The sequence below is a fragment of the Typopeltis vanoorti genome, chromosome 3, assembly GCF_054136105.1.
Source record: "Typopeltis vanoorti isolate ZY-2024b chromosome 3, IOZ_Tvanoo_1.0, whole genome shotgun sequence".
NCBI lineage: Eukaryota > Metazoa > Arthropoda > Arachnida > Uropygi > Thelyphonidae > Typopeltis > Typopeltis vanoorti.
The window spans coordinates 67,010,988-67,025,707 of NC_143551.1; the positions used below are offsets into that span (position 1 = coordinate 67,010,988).

The window sequence follows — 14,720 nt, forward strand, 5'->3', positions numbered from 1 at the left end:
ATAGGAGAAATTAAATTCCTGCGAAGGACAGCAGGGTATACTCCCTGGGGCAAAAGCAGCACAGAAATACTTAAAGAACTAAAAATGGACTCAGTATTGGACAAAGTATATGAATACCAAAAGAAGTGGATTGACTATACAGAAAGAATGGACAGTTCAAGACTACCCCCCCCCCCCCCAAAATACTTCGATATCACCCCGTTGGAGGACATAGAAGTCAGGGACGACCAAGGAAAAGATGAAAGGAGCCCGGAACAGGCCTCTTGGCCTAAATCCCTGATGATGACGACCGTTATCTTTTTAAATTCATAATTTTTATTTATTTATTGTGTTTTACCCTTTTAATTTATGTATTGGTTCCATATCTAACATTATTTCCAATCTAATACTATTTTACGTGTAATTATCAAAGTCAACAGAAAATGTGGGTAGCATCATCCTTGCTTCCAAAAATTCAGGAATTTTCTAACCTCATACTCTTTCTTATATATGACATAAGACTACTTAAGAAACAAGTTAATCTACCTATCATTGGATACATAAGGACCAGAAGGAATAAAATAAACTCAGATATTCTGTTGACAAAAAAGGACACACGCACACACACAATGATAGAAAGGCCATGTCATGCCATGACCACCAGTGCATCATTTCGAAATATCTCTGATAAATAGGATGAGAAGAAAAATCAGCAAACACAAAAACAATACAAAAATCATTAAAATGAAAGAACGGATAAAAAAATATAATTAATGAATCTCTCTCTCTCTCTCTCTTTAATGTATACAGAGAGAGAGAAATTATAGTCTTGGTTAACATTTGGACAGTGAGATGCTTTTACCCATGGGCTTAGCCTTAAAAACGTATGGTAGTAATAATAATAATAATAATAATGAAATATGACAGAAGAATAAGTAAGAGAGAATGTTAGAAGTTTGAAGACCATAGATTTTGAAAAATGAATGCTATTTAATAATGTAAAATATTAAAATCATTCAATATGAATCACTTCGATTATATTTCACTTATGCTCACGATTATTATTCTTAATTATTCATAGATGGTAAAAATATCTCGCCACAGCAGCCAGTGTTAACTGAACATTCGTAAACAACAAACATTTGTTCACGAATGCCATGCTTGAAGAAAAGCTGGGTCACATCTGGAATATCAGACGTTGCACTATAAAGATTAAAGCAAACATAATTGCATTTTCATGAAAAGAAGCTGCGACTTTATATTACTTTAATAATTTCAAAGTGACACAACATGGCTATAAATTAACAATACGTGGGGGAATTGTGAAAGATTAAAAATATTCCAAGTAGGAAACTTAAAATTAATGTCCAGTGTTATGAAGTAAAAAATTAAGCCTGACAATAGAGGGATATGCAATGAGCAAGAGCATCTTTTGTTATGGTTTTTCTGATCAAAACCTTTATATATACATTTTAAAAAAATTCTGTTAATAAGTAAACCGTTGTCATTTTAAGAGAACAAAGAAGGTAATAAATTTTAGTTTTAAACACACTTCCGAAAGTTTCAACGTGGTACGTACAGACCAATTAATTACACTGAGAGAACTCAATATCTGTCGGCGAGTTAATCGCTTTGTATCGCAAGAGTATGTTTCTAAAATTATCGTAGGCGGTAGCCATTCAAGATTTTTGTTGATTTGGAACGCAGTTTTTATTTTACAGTGCTATATACAGTATAATTGACAGACTTTTCCCATTGTTATTATTGTTATGAGTGAACGCGAACGTAAAGTCGGTCTATTTGGTGATAAACAAAATTTAATTTGAATTCAACGCCTCGACCTTTTTTTTTTTTATTTCATCAGTAAAAATCGACGAGGTTTCACTCTATTTAATTTGTAAAGTGTTGAAAGCCTGAAGTTAATGTTAACATTATTCTACACTAAAAATACGTAATATTTACATAATAAATAAATGATAAGTAATATTTTATTGTAATTAGTAAACACCTTTCTAGAATTAAAATATCCACTTAAGAATGGCTATTTCAGTCTTTTGTGAATAAGTGTGGTTCGAGTACCATTTGTTGTAGCCACGAAGGGACTGATGGATCATAAATACACAAAATCTTTTTATTACAAAATTATTGTGGTAGATTGATAATTTAAGATGAATAAAAGAAAAAAATACTCGACGTTTCCACCTTCATATAAGGTCATCATCACGTTCACATTTTTGTGGGAGGTTTAACCTCCCACCAAAAAAAAAAAAAATCATAAACGCAGAAGTTCACCAGTACATATTCTTATATAGTATTTCAGTTTGCCTTTCTCTCTCTCTCTCTCTCCGTTCTTGTAATTTCGTCTTTATTAAGATTATCAGTTTGGAAATCTCCTTTTCACAATATAAAAGATCAAGCTGTGTGCGAGGCAACTGTTTTAATTAAAAGGATCTGACAGAAATGAAATATGTGTTTTTTTTTTTTCCCCTTTCCCGTATTTTGTAGCGAGAACAACAGTAGAGTTTGTGGTACACCCATTACCATTTCGCTTTATCGAAACCATCAGACCTTAATGCCACATCTTTTCGAGCAATAATACTCGGTGAAGCCTACTTCATTTAATAATCATTTGCATAATCCAAGTTCTGTATTGGTGCCTGCTGCTTTTAATTATTGTAATAATTGATGATCGTTTAGACACGTACAGTTACCAAATTCCGAACAGGAGCCTTTTCAATTATTCAGTTGAATTAAGGTGCGGCATAGAGTGGAGTAGAAAACACAACTTTAATGCATTCTAACCAACAGAAATACATTATAAAGCGGGACGTTTCGAATATAATCATATTTAGAAAAGCGGAAGCGTGCAGTTTAGAAAGCAAGACGATGACTATTTTCGAAAAAGAAAAAAAAATATGTCATGATTAATGAAACTTCTCTCATGCACACAGAATAAGAAAGGAAATTAAAACTTAGGGTAAATTTGTGTGCGAGATCAATGCAGTATGTCAAGAATGTAATTTTACTCTTTCTCTCTCTCAAGGTTACCACTTACCTAGTTATTGTATAAATAAACACGTTCAAACGTGTTCTCCCAACTGCCAACGGTCATCGTGTCCCGCGTTAACACAATGAACGCAGTTAGCGAACAATGTTGTTGTTGTTTTTGTAGTCGAAGAGGGTTAAACTTTTCGGGATTCACACGGGAATAATATTAGCAAAGTAAAGAGAAGTGAAAGAAAGTAGGAATCGACAGAGGTTTAAAAGAGATTATGGAACGTCTTATTCATGTTAAATGCAGAGAGATGCTATCAATCATATTCCCCCTCTCTCCCACCCATGTGTCATGCATAACAGTACTTACGTTCGTTTAACCGATCGTCAAACCCATAGAAACAGTTTTTAACCCTCGGGGGCTCGCAGCTGATCTGACAGATACATGAAAAAATGTTTAATATAAATATTCTTACACAATTCAGTGTATAGCTTGGCGGTCATGAGTAGCTGTGCATTCATATGTCAGAGTGATATTCCGCACTGTATTTTTCTGCCAGTTTGGTTTTTAACACGTGTTATGTAAAGGTTTGTGATATTTGACAGTAAATTGTATCCGAGAGATACCGCGACCTCCGATGTCAGTATAGTATGTTTAATTGTTTTTTTTTTTATTCTTGGTTCAATAATTTCTAGATTGTAACTGAAAATAAATAAACCATCATGTATTACTGGAATAGAGAGCCAAAGGCTTATTTATCATACATGTCCTCTAAGAGATCTGCTTTGCATTATGGAAAATACTAAGAAAAGTGATCTGGAGCTTACTCCACCTTTACTACGATTGCCCATAAGGTTGCTTATGCTTGCATCCGCCGAAACTTTTGTGGGTTCTATATATTCGGCACGAAACTCTTGTAATTTCTATATTCGGCTATGAAAAAATGTTGGATTCAACATCCACTTAATTTGTACCATCATGTGTTATATTTGCAGTGTTTTTTTCTTTGTTTTATTGCATTTTAGCACATACTAGTAATGAATGTATCTGTCAGATATACCGCGACCTACGCTGCAATATTTACCACTGCCAGCTCCGGAGGGTTAAATTCTTTCTCACCCATATGTTCAGGACCTCTTTCCGAGTGATTATCCTAAATTATCCCCCCCCCTCATTTTAACACACCATGACGAGGTTAAAGAAGTGGTGCTTACTACTCGGAGAGTATTTAAGACGCCTGAGCCAATTTTAACAGGCGACTGAAAAAACAAGGAGAATAGGTTTCAAAATAATGCTGAAAGTTTAGTATTGAAATAAACTCTGTATTTGTTGATTTACCTGCTTATATAAATATGTGACATTTAATGTACACATGGATGGTCGAATGTTTGAAATGACAGAATATAAAAGTATACAATAAAAACCGGAAGTGAAGCAATGTTGAACCGAACTCAAGCAATATTATTGCTTCAGTATCCCGATGACTCAATTAGTGCTTATAGAGTATGGCAGGGAAAAAAAAAGTATTGAATAACTACAATGATATATCTTATGGAGTAAAACGGGTCAAAGTTCAATACCGTTTTTTTTTTTTTTTTCTCGCCATACCGTATAATCAGAACTGCAAAACTAGAGCGTAGGATGTGTTCTACTAGACAGCTCGCAATTTAAATATAGAATGAATATTTCTAGATTAGAATGTGCTCATGATTTATGAACGGGTATTCAGATACGTTGAATTCATTCATCACGACATGTCGGATCATAAGACTGCCGTAAATAGGAACGCGAAGAGAAGAAAACGAGAACGTATTGCGACGATACAAGCCGTATGAACTAGAGCGCCTTCGCATTGAAGTGTCAGCTAAGTTCTGTTGCATGCTTCACGGTGAGTTGATAGAGAAGAGCTTATGATTAAATAACAGACGGAATTTGGGAATCTAGTGATGTAGAAACAATGCGTGATACCGGAGAAAGAGAACTTGCTCGTTCTGTGGAACGGTGGGGTTTAAGAACAAATAAATTAACAAGGTATAAAATAGATTCATTCAGATTAAAAATAGTAAAAAGCAGGATAATAAAAGTCCAAAGCAATTGCAAAGAAAATCTCAGACAATTGACAATTGACATTTATGTCTTTAAGGGTGAAGCAAGATGCTTTTCATATTCCCCGCTATCTGTCGTGGTTACAGTGAGGGTAAAATTTACGAGCAGTTTGCTCGCCCTGAATGGGCATGGAGATTATGCATCGTTATAGGAGGCTAATATAGTTTTTGGTCTTCTATATTTGAATATGTCCGTTGGCTCATATGCTGCAGCTTGTTGAATCAAATCATTGGGGGTGTGTGGACGTCTTTAGAAAAAACTTGGAAGCTAAGGATTGTAGATAAGAGAGAATATATGGAATATTTGTGTCTCTATGGAGCTGGCTGTTTCTAACATACCACGGGGCGTTCAGAATCATTCTCAAGCACTTGTTCTGCACACGCTGAATCTTGATAATGTTAGCGTTAGAGGTGTGGCTCCAGGCTGGAGAGGCATAGGTGATTATGGGACGAATCGTCATCTGGTAAAGTTGCAATTTGATTCTGTTGCTGAGCTTGCTATTTCTATTAATTAGCGGGTAAATCTGAGCTATGGCTTTAGATGCTTTTGCACATGCAGACTTGATATGTTGGTTGAAAGATAGCTTTTTGTCGAGAATTACACCCAGGTAATTTGTTTCTGTCTGCCAGGGAATTTTAGTATTGAATAGTAACACATCTCCTGCAGGAGACATTGGCCTTTTTGAGAAAAGAACCGCTGAGCTTTTCAGGGGGTTGACTTCCAATCTCCACCTAGAGAACCAACCCTCCAGCTTTAGAATGTTTTCTTGAAGCTTTCTAGTAACGAAGTGGGGTCTGAGGGATCTGGTTAGTATTGCCGTATCGTCCGCATACAGCGCTAAAATGGAAGTCATCGGATTGTGAGGATGTCTGACATGTATACAGAAAACAGCAATGGAGCCAGTAGAGATCCCTGTGGCACTCCAGCAAAGATATGGCGCTGGGACGATATAGAACCGTTAATTTTAACTTGCATTGATCTATTCTGAAGATATGAACGGATTAGATGAACCATTTTTAGTGAGATGCCGGCTGAGATAAGTTTGTGCAGGAGTCCAAAATGCCAGATTTTATCAAATGCTTTAGATAGGTCTAGGAAAACAAGCTCCTGTGTACTGGCGCCAGTTGTAGCTGGTGATGATATATTCCACAAATTCTATGGATTTGCTGGTTAGTACTATGGTGTTGCCGAAAACCAAAACTGTTCTTTAGGGAGGATGTTTAAGGTCCATTTATTGAGGTTTGGAGTCGTGAGAGGATGACCTTTCTCTGCAATCTTACCCAGGTTGGAGATGAGACTGATTGGACGATAATTCTGCGGTAAGTGTGGGTCTTTGCCTGGCTTATGTATAGGAATCACATCAGCCAGTTTCCAGGTGGAAGGAAAAATAGTGAAGTCTTAAGATTGCATTTATTATACTGGTCAGATGCACTATAGCTTTTCGAGGCAGCAGCTTGATCACCCTGTTTGAGATGCTGTCTGGTCCAGGAGCTTTATTGTTCTTAAGTTTTTTAATAATATCATATAATTCAACAGGTGATGCGGGTGCAATATGATCAGCACTGGTATCCGGGAGGTTTAGTGCATGTCTAACCTGTCTGTGGATTTTATACAGATGATTGAAATCAATGTTGTTATAAGATGGTTTGCACTGATCCTCAAGATTTTTAAGTATGGCTTCTGCCTTATCTGCATCTGTGTGGATTAGGCCCTGGTTTGAGATTATAGGGGGGAGGGATCTGTTTTTGTTTTTGATGTTTCTCAGTAGGCCCCAGATAGAGTGATCAATAGGTGAGATAGAGGCTAACTTTTTATCCCAAACTTCGTTTCTATGCGTTTTAAGTGCATCTCTTACTGCTCCATTCAATCTATTAAGCACTGTCTTATCCTGAGGAGCGCGAGTGTTACGAAATCTCTTCCTAGCTCTGTTCTTCTCTCTGATCAGGTCCATAATGTCCTCAGGCAAACGATCAGGCTTGGGAACAGGTTTCTGGAAGGTTGCAACCATTATAGCGGACTTAATCTGTTGGGTGAGGCTAGTCACTGCAGAATCCACATCTTCTGGTGTGCATATGTGTGGGACGGGTCCTATTTGATCCCGAAGTGCTTTAGACAATCTCTCCCACGATATGCCTGAATGAGGAGGAGACAGGCATTCTTGTTCTCCCAATTGCAGTAGAATTGGGTTGTGATCCGACGACAGCTCGTTTAGTGATGTAAGGCTGTACTGTAGTTTAATGTCTTGCAGGATGGCTATATCCAAGATGTCAGCAGTGCCAGATGTACTGAGATGAGTTGGTTCGGTAGGTCCAGCCACAACAGCATGGTTTAATCCTGTGTAGCTAGAAAGGATACGACCATTTTTGTTAGTGGATTTACTGTTCCAAGCAGGATGCTTTGCATTGAGGTCTCCAGCGATGATGATCGGTCCTTTTACTCCAAGGATGGCATCCAGATCTGAGGTCAATAATGTCTTTAATGGAGGGTTGTAAGCAGAAAAAATTTTGAGGTTCCCAATTGAGTTTGTGAGAACATTGATTCCTGTGATTTCGAGGTTGGTGGTAGTAGGGTTGGTTATTGAGTGATGATTGATATAGCTTTTGATAAGAGTGGCTGTACCTCCACCTCTATACCCAAGCCTGTCGTTTCTGTAAATCTGATACCCTCTGATTTTCAGGGTGTCAGCAGGCCTCAGGTGAGTTTCATTAATTAGCAGTATATCTGGGTTGTATCTATTATTAAATTCCTGGATTTCTAATAGTTTGTTTTTTATACCGTTGGCATTCCAACCGATAATCCTAAGAGAGTTTGGGACGATTTTTTTCCTATGCATCAGAGAGTGCAGATAATATGGATTGGGTTTGCTGTAGGAATCTTTTTGTGACACTTAAGGATGGATTTGAGTTGCTGAAATCCTGGAGCATGTTTGCAAGAGAAGAGGTGATAACAGCTGATAGATTTGAGTGTGGAGTATTCCGGTTCTGGGTTTGTACTATCTGTTTGGAGCGGGCCACATCAGCATATGTTCTTACTTGATGTTGAAGATTCGTTTTCTTAAGGGGCTCAGTTAATGATGGGCGAGCACCAGTTGTCATGTTCTCACTCTTGGAGAACTGAGTAGCCTGAGCTTCAGGAACTCTCGCATTAGATGACGAGGTAGATTGATGACTGGGATCATTCCATCTGTTTTTGGGATGATGCATACACCCTCTATAATTAGCAGGGTGGGGACCCCCACAATTAGCGCACTTAGCCGGGGTGGTTTTTGGCTTGGCGCAGGTGTTTGTGGGGTGATTCTCGCCACATTTTACGCATCTGAACTGAGCTTTGCATAGCTTCTGGGCATGGCCAAATTTTTGGAAAATCTCAGATAAGAGAATAAAACTTACAAGTATCTTTTATATATAAAAAATTAACAGGTGTATTATATTACTGCTGATTTATAAAATTTGATATTAATTTTTTTTAAATAAAGACTAAATTTATCTTTAATTTTAAATATAAAAATAACTTTTAGTCTGATTATTCATTAATTTTTTTTTACAAAATACTTTTGTAAAAAAAAAATTGTACAATTGCTTGACATATGTTCATTTTGAACTAGCCATGAAACATCACTGGCAAAAGCACTCGCAAATAAAACTCCATATTTAAGATATTCAGAATGATAGATATTATACCGATAGGAAGGGTCCGACTTTGAATTATTTGTTTTTTTAAACTCATTTTTCCATTATCAAAACTACTTACGATCTTTGTTTTCAATATTCATTACTAATTCATTTTTATTTATTAAACTTGTTAATTAAGGCAAAAGGGAATTGGAATTCATGCACCTTCTAAGAGATAATTACTTGAAACAGCACATAACTGAAGGGACTCGTGGTGTGAGGGTGTTGGAGCTGGTCATAGGTTCAGAGGATATATGCATATCCTCGTGACCTCCAATTGATGAGAGTGATCATGTGGTATTGACTTGTGAGGTTGCAAAATTTGTGGATTTCTCTCTTAAGAAGGGGTATTCGGAACTACAGGTTAGGTAACTATAACAAGCTTCGGAGTGAGCTTACAGCCGGTCCCATGGCAGAAAATATTGCAGGGAAAAGATGGTAGCAGTGCTTGGGATATATTTAGCGGGTATCTGAGGGAGGCAACATCAGAATGTATTCCCATGGTTAGGAAGATTGATAAGGTAGGCATTAGATTGATGAGTAGTAGTATCAGGCTTGATCTACAAAAAAAAAAAAGAAAAAAGAAAACGTTATGGAGAATTTACAACGAGAAAGGTGATCAGTACACTCATGAGCAGTACAAAGCTAGGGCTAGAAAGGTTACCAGCATAGTAAGAAAAGCAAAATCCGATTATGAGAATACTTTAGCTAAGGAGATCAGGGGTAATTCCAAAGAGTTCTTTCGCTACGTGGCAAGTAAAAGGAAGAATGACTTGATAACTTTAGTGGATGCCGATGGTATCGAGTTAACCAAATCAGATGTAATAGTAGAGTTACTGAGAGAGCACTTTTCAAAAGTCTCTCACCCAAGTGAGGATATCTCTGTACCTGTAGCAATAACTGATGTGAGAATTCAAGTTAATGAAACAAAGGTACTTAGAATATTGCAAGATTTAAACGCAAACACTGCTCTTGGATGGAGTATGCTCGTGTGTTACGCGAATGTGCAAGGGAATTGTCAACTCCTTTTACTTGGTTATTTAACTTGAGTTTGAACTCTGGTATGGTCCCCAGGGAGTGGAAGGAAGGAAGACAAAATAGTTCCTTTGCATAAAGGAGGCGCCAAGACTACGATTGTAAATTACAGACCAATCACCATCTCGGGAGTGGTGGTAAAAGTATTGGAAAAGTTGATTAAGGTCAGAATTCAGGATTGGGTGGATCAGAATATGATACTCTATCATCATCATCATCATCAAACTATGTGGAGGTCTCCTCTCAGTTATACAGCTTTGACCCTTAAGCACCCCTATGATACTCTATAAGGGCCAAAATGGTTTTTGTTAAAGGTCGGTCCTACCTTAGCAATTTATTAACTTTTTATAATAGAGTGACATCTGAGTTGGACAAAGGAAATGGCTACACAGTGATACTTCTGGATTTTGCAAAGGCTTTTGACAGGATACCCGACGGAATACTGTTGCGCAAATTAGAACAAATAGGGATGGATACTAAACTGGTGTTATGGGTAAGAGAATGGCTTATGGAGAGATACCAGAAAGTAATGTATGGAGGAGCAGAGTCCAGGATGAAGCAGGTGACCAGTGGTGTGCCTCAGGGCTCTGTGCTTGGGCCATTATTGTTTAATTTGTACATAAATGATATAGGAAATGACTTGAAGAGAGATATTCAGTCATTTTCTGATGATGCAAAGGTGGGAAGTGCAATAAGAAATCAATAAGAAATAAGAAATAAGCTGGCAAAATGAGCAAAGGGTTATGGATGCCTGTTCAATGTGGAAAAGTGTACAGTTATGCATTTTGGGGTTACCAGCTGTGTACCACATTGATGGAACGGTACTCCAAGAGATTGATGAGGCTAGGGACTTGGGGGTATTAGTGAATAGGGAATTGAAATTCAGGGGACACATTGCTAAGGAGTCCAAGATAGCACATAGGATTACTTGGTTATTGAAGAACATACTAACATCCAGAGATAAAGAGGTTATTATTCCTCTTTATAAGGCGTTGATACGTTCACATTTGGATTACTGTGCTCAAGTATGGTCGCCTGGATTCCACGGAGATGAGGAATTGGCAGAGAGGGCTCAGAGGAGAGTGACTAAGTTGGTGAGTGGTGTAAAAAATGCTCCCTACATAGATTGATAGATTGAGAGCTTGTGGATTGCAGAGGTTGGTTGATAGGCGGAGAGAGGAGATATGATAGAAACAATTAAATTAATTAAAGGTTTTTATAAGATTCATGCAAGGGAAATATTTCAGCAGTGGGACAGTGGTGGAAGAACAAGAGGTCATTCCTGGAAATTAAGGAAAAGTGTGGTTAACAAGGGTGTGAGAACTAGATTTTTTGCTTGGAGAGTGGTGAATGAGTGGAATGCATTGTCTGTAAATGAGTTCAAGAAGAGGTATGATAGATATTGTTTTGATAGGTTGGGTCTCCCGCGATGAGTCTTCTGACTCCATGGAGATACCCGTAGTAATAATAATAATAATAATTATACTGAATTTTATTCGTACGTTTATACATTATAACATTTATTTAAGAAAGTAGTAATCATATCGCTTTAAATATGCAAATAAGAAATAAAATTTTAAATAAAATATGCAATTAGCTGAAAACACCAAAAACGGTTTTATATTTTTGTGAGTATATATCGTTACAAAGAAATTCATTCAAGGTCACTATCGTTCATTTTATGCGCTTTTATATATCTACGTGGTATGGAAGGACATTACATTCTTTACTGACTTATATTTTCAAAAAATCAGCTTTGTGGTTGCAAAGAAGGAAACTGGAATTTGAGTAATGGCGGAATTATAAATGCCGTATTAAAAATACTACCATACTCTTGTAAATGAGGCCATTTATAAAAGAAATCAGGACGAGAAGGCGTAATTCTTCTAAATAAGCCATTTGGTAATCCTATCTAAAGTAAAGTGCTTGTTAAAAAATAATAAAAAAATGTACATTGTCAGAAGGCTGCATTTATCTACCGGAACTCATTAGCTAGAGAATTTATCTTCGATATAACATGATTGTGGGAGTTACTGGAGTCGTGTTATCCCGAGGTTTTGACTGTACGTTAATATAACTCGGTCAGAACCAAATAGTCGGTAACAGTTCTGCGCTGCCACGAACATCTTTAGAGAAATTTGAGATCACGCGGACAGATGCTTGTCACAAACTGTTTACGATGATGGAACTGCGATAAAATACCCCAGACTTAACAGGTATTCAATCTCGAACTTCTCCCGAAACAAGAAACGAATTTTGAATTTCAGGCGGACAAATTTCCTTGTCTTGTGGGTTCCTGTCAGAAAAATCTTTTCTGAAAATTTCAATGATGTTTTTTTTTTTAAATAAAAAAAATGCGATGCAATATTTCAATACCACACCGTTGTCATTTGATGTATGAATGGGGGAAATGTAGGCGTCATTGTTAATAAAAGTTCACCTAAATTAATTTGGTGCATATCACAAAATTTAAAACCATTGGATTTTTTTTTTTTTTTTGACCAGTTAGATATTGCAGTATTTGCCGAAGAATGGAGAGTTACAGTTGTACTGATTGGGCATTATATTTTACCATTTGTCGATAGCTATTTAAAAATGTCTACAGGAATGACGAGGACACACCTTCATTGAAATATCTGTGGAAAAGACTTATAGAAAATATGTCAGTCTGCGTGACCGAGATTAGCGGGATCGTATGACAGAGCACTCATTAATTATTCGAACTTCTCTCCTCTTGCATACATCTAGAAATGATTTAGGAAGATCTTTGGTGCACTGGTCCAAATATGAGAATAGTACTGCAAGGTGAAGCCTATTTGGATTGTTCCATATTAACAATACAGGGGAAGTGACATCTTGAGTGGAAGAGGATGCCAAGTGATTTATGGAGAATGAGGAAGCTATAAATGCGATATATTTATGCTAAGAAATGTTATTAACAATACAGGGGAAGTGACATCTTGAGTGGAAGAGGATGCCAAGTGATTTATGGAGAATGAGGAAGCTATAAATGCGATATATTTATGCTAAGAAATGTTACGGATAACCTCGGCCCTAATACTGAAATCTGACATTGTTGAATACTATCAGAGTCAGGGAAGGTGAAGTGAGATCTCTTTTGCTTGTAAGAAATTAGAACTAGGCTTCGGTCACATTCAAGATGAACAGAGTTCGTGGCACTCCTACATTCATAAGAAAGACAAACTATCCCTGTGACATGCAATGAAAAACTAGAGGAACGAAAGTGACTGTCCAAAGAATAGAAGAGGATCGTAAGATGATACTAAATCAGCCTGAATAATATGATCCATCACATATGTTGGAAATGAAAGGGAAGACTTCATAGTTTATCTGAAGCTTTCCCTCGTGTATTCAGAGGTGGGTGATTTTTGCAATATTCCGCTGTGCATCAAGAGTGGTAGACCTCATACTAATGGTCCCACATTAGGAAGTTAATTGTTAAATGCCATTATTTTAGACTGAGTGGAGGGAATGGAAACAGACTTATCTTCCTTGTTAGGGACGGATTTGCTTCATATGCATGGAGTAAATGCCAAATGAGTACAAATGAGTATGAAAGAGTATACACGATGTTTTAAGGGAAGGTGGAGAAATGCCATAAAAACCATTAAACCTTTTAATGGTTTAATGGTTTTAATGGTTTTTATCACTCGACATTCTTCGCTGTGAGAAAACCATAGGAGACATTCGCTGCAGTATTTTTTGGTTTAGTTTGGAGGCGATGTGGTTAGATCATCAATGAAGAAGCTAGAGGAAAAGTGAAATCCTCCAAAATATACAAACCCGCCATAAAACACACACACACACACACACACACACACACACACACACACACACACACACACACACACACACACACACACACACAATTGATAATCACTCCAGTTTTTGTGGATTATTTCTGTACACGCCGTTCTTGAGAAATCTCTACAAGAAACAATCACATATATTCAGATACGGTTTAGGACCAACTACAAAGCTTCCGGACTGTAGACGATTTTGTCAAGTAAATAACAAAAAGAAAATATTAGCCACAAATGGTTTATCCATCAATAAACTTCAACGTTTTACGATATCAAAAGAAAAAAAAATAATAAACCCTTTAATTCCTTTTCATTTCCCAAACGAAGTAGACAGCACTGTTTTGTGTGTGTGTGCGCGCGCGCGCACGCGTAAAGAACTCTCTCCCTTTCACAAATACTAGTATTTTATTTGTACGAGTCGGTATGTGTTTTAGCAGTGAAATTTTAGAAATTCCACTTGCTAAGACACATGAAATTGGCGATTGGGCACCCGACTTTCGCCCTGTATTAAGGCAAAATCAACTAACCGAGAAAAAGCTGAAAAGATTATTAGGAAAGAAAAAAAAAAGCTGTAAGCCGGTGATAGAATTGAAAAGCTATAATGGCCTATCTTCTACACTCCTGAATCACGGGAATTAGACAGAACACGCGACCCTAAAATAGTTATTGTACATGAAAAGGTCCATCAGTAAATTTAGAGACTTCCAACCAGCACTTTTGAACTGTTTAATTTTGCCGATGGACCATTTTTTTAATAATCTCATATAAAATGGCTTCATTCTTCGCTAAAATGAACACAGTATCACCTAACATAACGAAGGCAAGACCAGGATTTCTCCTTCTGTTGGCAATTCAAATAATAGATGGCGTTTAAAATGTATCGTTTTATTATATATTTTTATCTTCACAAGTGAAGCGATTATTTGTTAGCATTCCTAAAATATTTAGTTTTTCGGAATAAAAATAGTTACATTTTAATCGATAAAATATGCTTTCTTCTGAAATGTATCGCCTATTTTGTATTCCGAAAGCTTCTTAAAAGAAAAGTAATTCTCTTGATTTTCCTTCAAAGAGAAGTTCTTCTACTCTGATGTACCGTTTCAATAGCCA

The 14,720-nt window shown here is 36.9% G+C and overlaps 1 protein-coding gene across 6 annotated transcripts in view; it reads right to left on the minus strand.

Moving 5' to 3' along the window:
• Window positions 1–14,720, minus strand: part of LOC150108232 (adhesion molecule nephrin-like) — a 299,319-nt gene that overhangs the window by 56,091 nt on the left and 228,508 nt on the right. The window lies entirely within an intron of this gene.